Source organism: Micromesistius poutassou (genome assembly GCF_964030765.1).
Source record: "Micromesistius poutassou genome assembly, chromosome: 11".
NCBI classification, from domain to species: Eukaryota; Metazoa; Chordata; class Actinopteri; order Gadiformes; family Gadidae; genus Micromesistius; species Micromesistius poutassou.
Window position 1 is genome coordinate 2415445 of NC_140281.1, and position 14315 is coordinate 2429759.

The following is a 14315-nucleotide window of genomic DNA, read 5'->3' on the forward strand; positions in this document are numbered from 1 at the left end:
GGTTATGCAACACACTGTGGAATTACACAACACACAATCCCCTGTTGGAGAGGGGCAGTACACCGACCGACCGCATGATTACAACTTGAATGGAACCAACTGCAACCGGCCCCATCTAAAACTAACAAAAAACACCATCTTAAACAAAACTAGGATTCATTGTTTTTCGGCATAAACATCGGATTGTTGAAATGGGCACAAAGGAATTCCAAAACATAAGCACTTTAAGCATTTTCTGGTGTTTGTTTTTGCGTTCTTAATCATGGGTTATGAGCGTGACCCCAACTAAGTGCAGTCCCTCCTCATCTATAATGGCAGTCTCCCTTTTACAGTAAGAGTAATTAAAGTAATTAAAGAGTACTTAAAGAGTAAGTAATTAGAGTAATGGAAGGTGTACATTTCTCCCAAATCAAATCAAAGCAACCCTGAAGAAGACAATATTGACATATGGTAGTACATACATAGTCTTTGGTTTAAGTTAAATAACAGGACCCATGCTACATAGATTCCCTCCTGGACTTGTGTGTCAAAAAATATGTTTAATATAACACTTGTACAGCAGACGGCTGTACAGCAGATTCCTGCTACATTCAAACCGACCAACATCCGTGATCTTAACCTACAATGAAGTCTGCTATGATTGCGTGTACATACATTTTCTCTTGTGGTCGAGTGAAACTGTGTTCAACTCTAACCTTGGCCAGGCTGTCAGTTTTAGAATCAGCCATTCCTTTTACCTTCCTTTCCTTATGACTCAATATGGCCCGGAAAAGTGTGGTTTGTTTTGTAAATGATTGGATGTTATTGTTCTTTCGCCATTTAAAAAATATACACTTTTAACTACCACGGTTCTTCACACAGTTTTCAGATTATTTTGTATTCATGTGATAAAAATCATGTGATAGAAAGGGCAGAGAAGGTTTACAATTGTCGTTTTCATTGCACCCATGAACTGAACCAGCTGAGTTGAAGAATTTGATACTTCGTAGTCTGGTGTAAGTTTCCTAATATTGAAATCATCTGGGGGAACGCTTTCTCTGCATCAAGTGAAGCTGTAGTTATCTCACAGATGTACCATTGCTATTTTATGGTTTAGGGCGCTTGTTTTTCTAAAGAGACCTCCAGTTATTACTGTGGGTATACCGGTAGAGGACATTACGGGGTATGTAGGCCTCTTTCTGAGGGATCAAACCCAAAAGTGTCCAGCTGGGAGTCGAAGCCGAGGCTACACTGGGAATTTGTTCATATCACATTGTGCCACAACGTGAACGTCTCTCAGACACAACTATTGGGACCATTGGGAGCTATTAGCTTGCAAACTCTGTACAGGAAAGCAATGAACACAATCAGGAACACATTTTGTTGTTGGCGCACGCTGCCTACGACCTCTAAAGGGAGAGGTTTAATTCTGGTGTTATTGCCATCTCTCTGTCAGCCCGTGTGATATCCCCGCCCCGTCCTGGTCCAGTTATTATCCTGCTATTCTCCTTTGGATACTAAAGCAATGTGACTCAGCGGTGCGCTAGGAGCACAGCGCTCTTCCCTCACCCCGGCTCTCCTCAAGTATCAGGCCAAATTAATTGTCAAATAAAAACCCTGTCAATTACACACTTCCTTGGTCACATCAATATGCGCCCCCCCCCCACTCTCACCCCCAATTCCCACTTTGCTGCACATTGCGGGGCGCTGATATTTGTTAGCAACACGTTGCGAGGCCCGGATAACCCCTGAAGTCTAGTTCTCTCCTCTCCAGGCTACAGCTTTCAAAGCGAAAACATGTAATGAATCACGATTGGCAGGTCAAATGATACACGTTTGCAAAAATGTTTGTAGTCTTTCCTTCGGGGAGGGTACGTCCCCTTGATGGTGTTTTCTGGTAATTCAATGCTGGAAAGCTTCCTTCCTTTGGAGGGATTCTTGAAACCCCCTATGTGCCGCTGGTGATTGGTCTCTGTAGGTTTGTTCCAAACATTCCCTTTCCTAGCATTCAGCTGACCCCCCTAATAGAGATTTAGGAGTGCCGAGCGGAAGGCATCAAGGTCACACGACAAGAATACACCACAACGCCTTAAAAACAAAGCCTGCCATTTTGGGTTTGTTTTCTTCGGCTGAAAGGATTCCAATGTACAGTTCAAAGCCAACAGAGCGACGTTTTGTTTCACAAGACAGAGTATAGAAGCAGAACTATTTTGATTGTTTACAGATGTGGGAGACCCCTTGCCTGTGATTGTAAAGTACTCGCTGCATGCGGCTGGATTCAAGCCATAGAAAGTCCAATATTGGGGTTGTTTGGATTGGCTTTGCGATGGTAACAATCACCATTTGTCTTTTTAAATGGCAAGCAACATTATCTAATATAGGAAGTAACACGCTCACACTAAGACTACTTTATAACTTAAACTGGGTGCTGAATCCCCCGGGTCATAATAATATTTCAAGAAAACAAGGACAGCACTCTGAATTATATTAAATCAAAACTTTTAATCGAGTGCTGTCCTTGTTTTCTTGAAGCAACATTATCTGCCATTAGATGCAGAATTGTGAGGGGGTCACTGGTATTTTTGTTAAAGTTGCAATAATTCAAAATTTAACTAGCTCCTAGCTTAAAATGACCTGGACATATCTATAGTCAATGCTGAGCGATAAGGATTTAAACAATGTTATCAATGCAATCACATCTTATATCTGATATATTCTATAATAAAAAAGTCAGTTGGTTGCAATCTGCAACCTCATCTCTAGATGCCACTAAATCCTTTAAAGAATAATATTAATCATGCCACTAATTCCTTTAAAGAATAATATTAATCATCAACCAATTTAAAGAAATGACCCCCACTTCTAGGTCTAATCTAATCTCTGAACCCTGTCTATAAAGTTTGGATTTTCAGAGCTCTTCCTTTTAGGTTTGCGTTTGGGTGTGATGAGTATTTGACAACCTCAATTAATCAATTCAATGATTAGACTCACATATGAGAGATGCTCCAGCAGTATCTTAACCCCTGGCAGTCACAGAGGCACTCAACTGTCCAAGGGGCCCTCGGTTGGGGGGTTTGAGGGGCGGAGGGGGGGGGGTCATTGTGGCCCCCCGTGGAGGGGGCGGGAGTGGCTGCAAGCGGGGGGTGAAGCCTCAAGGAAATAACACAACAGCAGGGGTCTCACATGCCAATCAACAGGAGCAAAGTGAGGAATATTAACAAGAAACAGGGAGAACTAAACCAAAAACACAGAAGAAGTGTATTGGCCTGTGATGGCATAGGAGGTGTTGGTTCCATTCCCTGGAGAGTTGAACCGGTTAAGGTGCCGGGATGGGTTTGATCTCAGGGGGATGGGGGGGGGGGGGGGGGAGGGGGGTGTCTATGCAACGTCTTGGTGCACTTTGTGAATCCATGTCGACACTCAGTTAACATAATGTTATTATTCATTATGTTGGGACATTTCACTGGCGATACAACCCCCTGCGTTGTTGGGACGTGTTGGGACAGTGTTGTGGAAGAAGGGATGTTATTATGTATATCTGTTATCAGAGTTACTTTGGTTTAGTTGTCCTTCATTGTCCCTTTTTGGGGGAAATTCTTTTCTCTGCTTTTGACCCACCCGGGAGCCAGTGAACACCCGGAGTAGTGGGCAGCCGCAGTGCAGCGCCCGGGGAGCAGGTGGGAGTTTCAGGTGCCTTGCTCAAGGGCACCTCATCCGTGGATGAGAACGTAGGACAGTGCTGCACAACTACCCCCCCGTCCACATTTTTGCCTACCGGTCGGGATTCGAACCGGCCACCCTCCGGTTACCGGTCCAACTCATGCGCCTAGCATGTTGACATGCTAGGCGACATGCCTCGGCACTCTGTGGGGGTCAAGATTCACAACACTCCCCACACCGCGTTGCCATGGCACCCTGAGGAGTGGGACACCCTAATGAAATCCCTCGCCGGGGAGCTCTGTAAATATTTTTTCTCCTCTCCCTCTCTGCTGCAGAAGATTGATTCATCTCACTCTCTTAATTAATCTTGAAGGAGTGAAAGGATCGAGCGGGATGGGAGTAGGGGACGAGGGATACATGTTGTTGGAACCTGGTACACAGCAACATCTCTCACTCTCCCTCTCTCTCCCTCGCTCTCTCAACACATCACTGTTATAAATAGAACTGGTTGAAATAGCTGTCTCAATATGTCTCAAAATGACCATGTTGATGACTGATAATGAATGTTATAATAGATCACACATTTTCACCTTAACGCGAGGGAGGGCATGTTGAACGTTGAGGCTGTGGCCATTCATTTACGAGTTTAGTCAGGGGTTGAAATAGTTTTTACTCACTCAATGCAGAATAAACGAGAGGAGTTTCAACATAAAATGCATGACTCAATGTGCTGTGTGCTTTCTTTTACTATCAGAACCGTAAGTATTGCTGAACGAAAACCAAGGAAAACAGTACAACACACCGAGATGCACACTCCTGATTAATTGGATAAAGGGAAGATGTTATCCATACTGCCTCCCATGCAGTTGCAATGGTAATGATTGATTACTGCAACGCGTGTTTCGTGCCCCTTGGCAATGAATCATTATTTTGGTCTTTGTCTTTTACATAAAGTTATCTTCACACATGAATGGACTCCACGTGTGTCAACATACTCAAGCAAAACATCAAAACCCGATCCCGTGGTCGGAACATGTGTTTTGAGTGAAACTAAAGAAAGGCACATACTGATCCCACTGCTTCACACATTACGGATGTTAAAAGGGACCATGGCTATGCTATCGGACGCTTGGGTGTACCTGCAGTGCTTCCACTGTTTCCGAGGTAAGTGGGAAAGTGAAAGTGATCCCCATGAGGGGATCAAAAAGCAATGGAGAACCACTCTGTGAGCTGATAACCCTGGCCATGCTCCGGGGCCCAGGGTGCAACTGTAACTCCACCGAAGGCCCAAGATAACCCAGTTCTTGCTACTGGTACGCACACACGCATTAAAAAAAGGCAAGAACTAAAAGGAGCGACGTCAGCGCTAATGGGCTGCTTGTAAACTGTCCATCATGGTTCATTCAATCAGTCGGGTGGCGGGGGTGGGTCCCTCGGGGGAGGCGGGGTTCAAATCAGGTTAGCTGAGCCTCTAACACAGAGTGTGGCGGGGGGGACCTGCGAGCCTGCTCCCTATTCTATTACCCCTGGCCGCACACCGCCCGCTGCTAACAGAGTTACCGCACACTTCTCATTTTTCATTGGATTGAAAGGGCCGTATAGATTTCACCATGAGACACGGCGGCGCATCAGCCCCCATGAGCATCTGCCTCTTGTTGTGGTTCACACTATCTCTCTCTCTCTCTCTCTCTCTGTCTCTCTCTCTCTGTCTCTCTCTCTCTCTCGCTCTCTCTCTCTCGCTCTCTCTGTCTCTCTCTCTCTCAACAACACCTTATCTCCATTTCTCCCTCGTATCTTATTGCTGACATCTTTCTCACTCCTGCGTCTCTTTTTCTCTCTCTGTATCTCTCCCTGGTCTCTCTGTTTCTTTCCCTCTCGCCACACCTTATCTCCCTAATTTCTGATGGCTGATATCTTTCTCACTCCTGAACAGTGTGTGTCTTTTACCGACACTTAGTGTTCATTAGGCTTTTTGTCTCGTCATTTCCTTAATTAGATCAGAAGAACACTAGCAATTACATTTTTTTAATGAGTCAGACCCATTTCAACTTGAATGAATTTAAGCCCCAGGGCCAGTTAGGCTTGTTTGAATGCTTTTTAACCACTTTTAGTTATCCTGCTGGTGATAGTGACAGAATGGACTTCCCTTTAGAGTAGACCAAACACCTTGTTAAATAAACACTGGCTACGCATAATAGTTGAATGCAAGCGGTCTGTGTAAACGGCCTCCTGTGACAGTGGTTTCCAGGGATGTTGAACGGCCCAGGTTTACTAAGGTTCTCCAGTTCTCTCACGCCAGCTACTTCCCCTTGATAGCCTGTGCAGCAAAGCCAAGACACGTTTCTTTAGATGTGGTGTGATTACAAATGTTGATATAAAAGATAGGAAACCATTTCATGTGTCAAATAAGATGGGTCTCTAATGGTACGTTTCCACCGAGCGGTGCGGTACGGTTCGGTGCGGTGCGGTACGGTGCGGCTCAGAGCGGGACGGCTCGGTTACGCTAAATCTGGCTCGTGTTTCCACCGCCGACAGTACCCTTATGGTAGTGCAGGGTTTAAGCCGGATGGCGATAGCCAAAGAAGAACGCGACAAAATAAACAAAGAGCAACAATTTAGGACGTCCAAGAAAGGACGTCCCCCTGTCGACCAATCAATGGACGGCGTGTGTTGCTCCATCTTTTCGGCACCCTTTCAGACGGTTGGTAGGTACCCCATACAATACAAAAATCTACCAGTAAACTCCAGCCAATCCAGACTTTGTGTTCAAAATACACTTAAGTCCTTTTACAACAAAGGATGATGTTCTGATCTAATAGTTATTTCACAATCGGTCATGGACATATGTTAGCTATTGGGATATGATTTCTCTGTTTACATGGGAATGTTCTTGTGCAACCAATCGGACCTATTCAACACGCCTCTTAAAGGAGGTTTCCCATGGCTTCGCCTCGTTGTGAAACACAAACTTGCACACATATTGGAGTCTGGGGGATCTGCTTCTCAGGGTCCTTGAAGGGTTCTTGTCTATTTTTAAGTAGGGTCTGGATATGTTGCTGAATCACTTTGGGGCACGGTGCCATCACAATACACCACCTGGGACTGTACCACTTTATTGGCTCCTTCTACTCTTTTATTTCATGCCATATGTATCCCTGGGAACCAACTGCCATTCATTGCAAAACTGCTTTAATGCATCTCTGTTTATGTTGAAACTTTTAATTGTGCTATTCTTACTACCGTAGGACCGTGTGTCCAATGGTAGTAAGTCAATGTGATGTTGTACGTTCTTGCACTCGACCTCTTTCTGTTTTCCTTCTCAAGGAAGCCATCTCCCAATGGGGGTGTGGGGTGTGGGGTGGGGGGGTCTGCTTGCACCCCTCTGAGGGTTTAGGGTTCAGGGGGTCTTGTCGTTAAAGGCCCTTTCGCGTGCATTCACTGTGATTAAGGGGCCGTTTGACTTTCATTGTCAAGTAAGATCTGTGCAGTGTCTTTGGAAATTGTGACAGTTGTGATATTTGGAGGAAAATGTTTCGATATTTAGAAATTGGCAAACATAAAGTATGGCATATTTGAGGTCATGTAAATGTTGGTGGTTCAGAGGTTTTGCATTCTTAAGTAACCCGACCGACTCCTTTATGACACTAATCTGAAATCACTGTACGTTGCTTTGGCTAACAGCATCTAATATTGGCTTAATAGGAGGTTTAATCAACAGTCAATCAGCACATATCTGTCTCTCTGTCTCTCTCTGTCTCTCTCTTGGTTCTCTCTATAATAGAGAGGAGAGGGTGTTCCTTCATACAGGTACCAGTGATAACCTTTCTTTACCCCCTTTCCTTCTTCTCGCTGCCCCAAATGATGTTCCACCAGTTCCATCTATGGTTCCCTTTCCATGCCATGCATTTGTTTTGTCTTCATACCTCTCCATACCTCTTTAACATACACATACATGTACATTGTCATTGTTAACTGTGATCTGATAGCCCGTAAAATACAGCTTTGCCCAATGACGCAGTACTTTTTACTGTGTTTATACCAGCAGTTGTGGAAAAGTTATCCAAGCCTACTGTAAAGGTGACTCGTCATAACTGCATATAAAAACCCCACGGAGGCCATCTGCACAGGCAGAAAGGGTCATTAGGCCACACACACACACACACACGCACACACACACACACAGGTAGACACGCACACACGCACGCACACACACACACACACACACACACACACACACACACACACACACACACACACACACACACACACACACACACACACACATAGGCAGGCAGACACGTACACACACCATAACAGGGTCTTGTTTATGTCATTGGCTTTCAGGCTAGAAGAAACCTTTACCAGCAGACACATGAAAGGCAGCCATACTGGAAACACTATTTTTTATTTGCAACCGTGCAGCCATTAGTCCTGTCGTACTGCTGTTCCTCTTCACAACCACCACCACTACCCCACCCTCACCATCTGGAGATCATAGTCAAACAGTGCAACAAGTGACCAGGGTGACCAGGCCGGTCATTAGCTGTGACTCGATTGACTCAACTCTGGGCTTCTCTGATGTTCTCTGGAGGGCCGGCCCAGAGCAATGGCTGCTACAGGTCCAACGCACGAGTAGAGGCCGGCGGGGACGTTTGCTCTTGGGGGAACGCTTTGATTGATTACAAACATGGAAGGCTTCAGGGTTACGTTTTAAATGTTCTCCCGGGCGCATGAGTCACTCAGCTTCATCGTTCTTTCGTCGTTGTTTCTGTTCAGAACAAGACTTCTTATGGACATGTGAGTCACTGGGGACCAAAGTCCCTTGCTTTAAGACTTGAAGAGTCAGAGATAGACCATTTTAGATAGACCCAGTGTGTTTGGGCAGTCATCACATGGGGAAAAATGTATTGAAACAGTAAGGATATGTCTATTTAATGACCTTTTATCTAGATTATTTAGTAAAAAAAAAAGACCATGTGATTTGGTTCAACTTGATGATGAACGCTTTGTCTCAGGTCTGCCCCCTTGTGGATAAAAATGAATATGAACAAGTCATTTTTTTCACTTAAACTCTTATTCATCTTCTTTATCATTATTCTGTTGACATCAAATTTATATTTAATGTGATACTTACTACCAAAAAAATAAGTCTGTAGTCATAAAATGACACCATGCAATCTATCTGAATAGCACCACCAAAATCCATTTATTAATAATGATAGGGTTTTAAGTTTATTGTATTATCCAATTGCACCTAAATTATGGATTTGGTTAAAAATATCTCTGATCAGATTGAATATGTATCTCAATCATAACCTTATCAAAAGTGTTTAGGCCTTGTCAGTTGACTGGAAATTGTATTTTGTGTATTTACTTGCTAAATGAGACCCCAGCAGGGTTTTATAATATTCAATGTACTAATGAGGGTGCTGGTTTGAAGCAGTGCATTGTTGACCTATTAGTGCCATCTTGTGGATTCATATCTCTATTACACACACACACACACACACACACACACACACACACACACACATACACACACTGACTGAGAGACTTTAAAAGGTTTCCTTTAAACAACAAAATTAAACATTATTTTTTAAATTCCCCCACAAGAGAGCCATGTATCGTTTGTTGTTATTGTAACATATGATTAATTATTCAAGGTTATGTTTAAGTCAAATATGTATGGTTAGCCTGCTGTTGTTGTGTTCCAGTGTGGTCTGCGCCATTTAACGCCGTAATACTAAAAACCAAATGAGCTCTAATTCTGGACAGGGATGACCGGACCACTGGAGCTCAGTGGCAGCACTGTAGGATGCACTTATCTGTGCTCACACCCCACAGTGAAGGGGCCAGCGTGGATGTGACTGCTCACTATGCTCATCACACACACACACACACACACACACACACACACACACACACACACACACACACACACACACAAGGCTAGCCTTGGGCTAACGAAGCAAACGTGCCAGAATATTTTAGTCAGTTTGCATCTCTAATGTCAAAACAGAATGGTAGCCCCGGCGGTAAAACGCAATGCTTTACTTGTTTATTTATTTCTTTATTTTTTGCCCCCTTTCTAATCTCCTGTTCCCGAATTAATTACTCAATTAGCATAGTGAATTAGCGAAACGATTATGATGCATGGAAAACTTCCAGCGATACACACACACACACGCACACACACACACACACACACACACACACACACACACACACACACACACACACACACACAATCGCAGTCAGTCTGGGTAAGTGAATTGGGAGAAGAATAAGAAAAAAAAAGAATCGTGGTTGCGTGGAAACTGAAAATCTGCAGAAGTACGAGTGTCGGCCTCTGTAATGAAATGTAGCATTTTAACGAAGTTCCGCACCATACGTACTGTGACAGCTTCCTCGCCGGGAAGTGTAATAAAACACGGTGGTGCAAATTTATTAGTGATGTATAATTGTAGCAATAAATTAATTTTACATTAATTTTTGAAAAATGCATGGAGTGCAGAAAAGAATTACCTCCTCGCGTTCTCTCTGCACAAACGAGAAGATTGTGTCTGTTCCTCGCTCTGGATCTTCACCTAATTGCAACTTAATGCGTTCAAATAGTCTAAAGTAAAACTAAATGTTGTCACTACACTTGTAAGAGGAGACTGTACACTCTTGAGTCACCAGTTGGCTAAAGTTCTACGTGATTTTCCCCTCACTCATTAAGCGCCATTTGATATGGGCTTGACAAGTCATTTGTTTTTTGTCATTTGTTTAATTAGAGCGGTCCTCCGAGAGCCCTGCCTGCAATGGCCACGCCTCTCCTCGCCAAATGCATGGCTGATTCTCAGCATTTTATCCCCGTTCTAACGCATCATATCGGATTACTCATTGTGTCCACGCTTAACGTCAGCGATGGCGTTCGCGTCGTCTTGGGCCACTAGAAAGTAGTAGACGATTGGGGGTGAGACGTTTCTGCTCTTTTAATGTGAAGCCATTGTTCGGCAGTAGCTCTTTTCTAATTTGTTTACTTTTTTTCTATTTCTTGTAGGCCGACACAATCTGTTCAGTGGAGACGAGCAGAACACAGCTGCCGCCCGGATAGATGGTATTATTTCTGAGTATCCCACTGGCTGCCTGGCAGCTAAATCAAATGAAGGAAACCAGTTCCTCGGTTATACTAACACTGGGGTTGTTCTGGCTTTTCTGCTTAATACTATTAACAGCTTACACACATAAGTGCATAAACACACGAATCACACACATACGCATGCATGCACACACACACACTCATATTGACGCATGCACACACACACACACACACACACACACACACACACATCAACACACATATGCACATACACACACACACAATGCGAAACAAACAAAAAACATTTATTCTATAGGATCTATATTAAGCGCAAGTCATTTTCAAATATATCAAAGGAAACATTGTCCCAGAGTTTAAAATACCTCAGCCCTTATACAATCCTACAATAGAAAGAGAAAATAATTTAGATATAATCAGATCCAGTGGATCTGGGATGGAGATCTGTTCTACAAGATGGCTGAATTACGACAGTGAGACTCCACACCCAAACCAGCACTCCCATAACACCGTGGCGTGTACTCTTCTACAGCGTCTACTTCTACTAATTCACACATTATTAACAAAGAACCAGCAGCAATCTGTTCGCTGTAAAAGGACATTTCAGTTACTTTTTCATCTTCAAAATGTCTTCTTAAACCCATCAATCCCACTGTGTGTGTGTGTCCTCCTATGTGTGTGTGTGTGTGGTTGTCTGCTTCTTTTTACATTTAATTTTGAAGAAATCTGACTTCACGTATTTATTTATTTCTTTCCTGGGCGGAGTAGAGAGTGGTTCCGCTGTCGCCATTCTCCGCCTGTCACGGCTGTCACAGCTGGACGTCGTTTGTGAGTTGATTAAAAAGAGAGGAGTCCGTAGCTAATTAAAAAGCTCCTCTCTTTTAATGCGGGAGTGTTAAGTAAAGGAGCGAGAGGGGATATAAACAGCCTCCTGACAGATCATTCATTTGCACAAACTCCGGGGCTCCCCCGTCGTCTCACAGACGAGTGTGTGAAGGAAAAGTGTTGATTTGGGGAGGAGGAGGAGGAGGAGGAGGAGGAGGGGCGGGGGGGGGGGTGGGGGGGGGGAGTGGATTGGAGTGCCTGGGTCAAAGGTCACTGTTTGTGTGGAGTGGCTTTTCTTCGCTGTCCCTTTGTTGATAGTGTGTCTGGCGCGGGTGGCGTTGCCCTCACGTTTTCATTGTGGCTATTTTCCGCTTCTCATAAGCCCTATGACTTTGTTATTCTATCTTATTGCGTCTTGTTGTTCGTGCAGCCCACAGAGAAGATGTCTCGGGGTGGTTTGGAGAGATTGGAGGTGGTGGTGGTGGTGGTGGTGGTGGGGACAGTTTTTCCTGTCCGCGCTTCCTCTCCCAAGCTAGCAGGGGGAGCAGGTAAAGTATTTAGCGTCAGCGCTGTGTTTATTTTACTAGCTTCTCTCCCCCATTGCTCCGCTGGTTAGAGCTCCCCCTGGAGGCGCTGATGGTGGGGCGGGGTGGTTGGAATATACAGAGAGTTATTACGAAGCCACTTCCCCATGGGTTTCCAGGTTCTCCCTCACTCTTAGCCTTCTGTTGGGCTGTCTGTCTCTTTTTAAGAGTCACATGGACGCATGGGACAATCCAAAGGAGGAGCATCGCCTGGAGACCAGAACTTTTCATTCCTGCATCTCTTTATTGGAGGAGGGACCAAACACTATAGATTGGTACAATACTATTCCAGAATACCTACAGAATATTATGTTTGCGTCTTGTAACAGTAGGGTACAAAGCAGTTAGCTAGCTAGCTGGGGACCCTTAAGGCTGCCGAAGAGAGAAAGTCAATGAAAAGTTCATGAAAGAAGTGTGAGTTGGTAAAAGCAGCTTTGGGACATTCGTAAGTGAACCCGGGAAACTCAAGCCTGGAGTCTAGAAAACAATTGTTGAAAAGAAATGGGGGGGAAACGTACTTAAGATGTGAAAGTCTCTCTCACTAACTCTGTCTGTCTCTCTATCTAGCTCTATCTCTGTTACTCTCTATCCCTCTATCTCTCTTTCGTCATGTTTATATCCAACCAAACCGAAGCATTCGCTAGAAGAAAGAAAGATAGTGGGGACCGATCATTAGAAACCAGGATAATTAGGAGTGGAGCACCCATAGTGGCTGGTACATTGCTTTTCTGGAAAAGGTGAATATGATCCATCTGTTGTTAGCCATGAACTTTGCCATTCAAGTAGTATGCCTGACAAGCCCAGAGCAGGAAGAAAGGTTGCTGTAGTCAGTATTAAATTCTGAGGCTTTCACACAAACATTGACCTTTAAAATCCTGCTCATTGTACTAAGGTGCATCTCTGTTAGAAATGATGCCGTGCACAAGAAAACAAGGATCATAAAGTTGGTTCATTGTTTAGTTTTTTTGCCATATCTCTTTGAGATACGCTGCTATCTGCACATAGGCCTGCATTCTGTTCGGCCATCCACAAAAGACAACAGCATTTCATCTACAAGAAAATGCACCAAAAAAACAATCTAGATCACACATTACGAGCTCAAGGAGGCAAACAGACAGATTGCTGTGTCAAGTCATCAATCTCCCGATCGCAGCCACAGACCAGCGTAAGTCAGGGGAGGAGTGTTTGTGCGGGGAGGGCTCTGGGTGGATTCAAGTCACCTTGACTTAAATCCACAGTTGCATAAATAAAAGACCCGGGCAGCAGCGAAACAGCAGTCGCTCAAGAGTAAACACTGACGGCGGCGGCGGCGGCGGCGGCCTGTGTGGTCGATCGTTTTACGATCTTAATTCTTTCCGCATATATTGCCAACATAAATACGCCGCGTGGCCACGGGTGGCCACCGCTCCGTCGAGTGTCGTTAAGAGCGTCGACCGCGGCAACAGGTACTGTAACTACCACCACCCCCCCTCCTCCTTCTTTAGCAACCACCGCCTTCGCTTGCTCCAGCCGGGTCGTACGGTGGTGAGGCGGCAGAACTTGCGTGCGTGCTCTTTGGCGGCGAGGGGGGCAATGCTGTCACTGATGAACGTGTTTGAGTCGGGCAATGCAATGAGTGATGCGCAATTTTAAACGTTTTTGGGATTGATCCAAGGAGCAAAATCACTACTTTTCGAATTATTATTCCATATGCTATTGTAATGTGTTTGGTGTTTATTTATTCTGTATTACAAGTTAACACATCTCACTCGCTGACACAAGGTAGCGAATTGCATTGGAATGAAGAGTAATGTACGTTTTTGTATCATGTTTTAGACCCCCCCCCCAAACTTTCAGAGGAGCTCAGCCCCCCGACCCCCCTCTCATTACAACATTGAAGAAGACTCTCTCTCTTCACGCGTGTATGGTTAATGATACGCGGTGGTCCAGATCTAGACGGCCCTCAATGTGTTTGTTATGTATATACAACCAGAGTCCTCTGGTTCAGCTATAGGCGTCGTCCTGCCACTGATAGCAGTCAAGCAAAGGTTTCACCGGGGGCCCGGTCATTCCCACATGTGTCGTGCTAGTCTGAGCCAACACACTTCTGCTCTCAGGTCTCCTGCAAGGCGTCCTTCATCAAGATCCACACACCTGCTCCTTGACAACCTGTATCTGTATCACTT